Below are 941 nucleotides of genomic sequence, written 5' to 3'. Positions count from 1 at the left end.
AGTCAGTGCAGGCACCACAGGAACATCTTCCTGAGCTGCGCTACTTTCCGGTTCAAGAGGCAGTACTTCATCAAGTTCCACTTTCCTCCCACTTACTTCTTTCGAGAGAAACTCTTTCTCCAGAAAGGACCCGTTCTTGGCAACAAAGATCTTGCCTTCGGATCTGAGGTAGAAGGTATACCCAATGGTTTCCTTAGGGTATCCTATGAAGACGCATTTTTCCGACTTGGGTTCGAGCTTTTCAGGTTGAAGTTTCTTGACATAAGCATCGCATCCCCAAACTTTTAGAAACGACAGCTTAGGTTTCTTCCCAAACCATAATTCATACGGTGTCGTCTTAACGGATTTTGACGGAGCCCTATTTAAAGTGAATGCGACAGTCTCTAAAGCATAGCCCCAAAATGAGAGCGGTAGATCGGTAAGAGACATCATAGATCGCACCATATCCAATAGAGTGCGATTACGACGTTCGGACACACCATTTCACTGAGGTGTTCCAGGCGGCGTGAGTTGTGAAACTATTCCACATTTCCTTAAGTGTGTGCCAAATTCGTGACTCAAATATTCCCCTCCACGATCTGATCGTAAGAATTTTATTTTCCTGTCACGTTGATTCTCAACCTCACTCTGAAATTCCTTGAACTTTTCAAAGGTCTCAGACTTGTGTTTCATTAGGTAGACATACCCATATCTACTCAAGTCATCAGTGAGAGTGAGAACATAATGATAGCCACCGCGAGCCTCAACACTCATTGGACCGCACACATCAGTATGTATGATTTCCAATAAGTTGGTTGCTCGCTCCATTGTTCCGGAGAACGGAGTCTTGGTCATCTTACCCATGAGGCATGGTTCGCACGTGTCAAATGATTCGTAATCAAGAGACTCTAAAAGTCCATCAGCATGGAGCTTCTTCATGCGCTTGACACCAATGTGACCAA

The sequence above is a fragment of the Triticum aestivum genome, chromosome 6D, assembly GCF_018294505.1.
Source record: "Triticum aestivum cultivar Chinese Spring chromosome 6D, IWGSC CS RefSeq v2.1, whole genome shotgun sequence".
Taxonomy (NCBI): Eukaryota; Viridiplantae; Streptophyta; class Magnoliopsida; order Poales; family Poaceae; genus Triticum; species Triticum aestivum.
The sequence above is the reverse complement of the archived record's forward strand: the minus strand, read 5'-3'. Positions refer to the sequence as shown.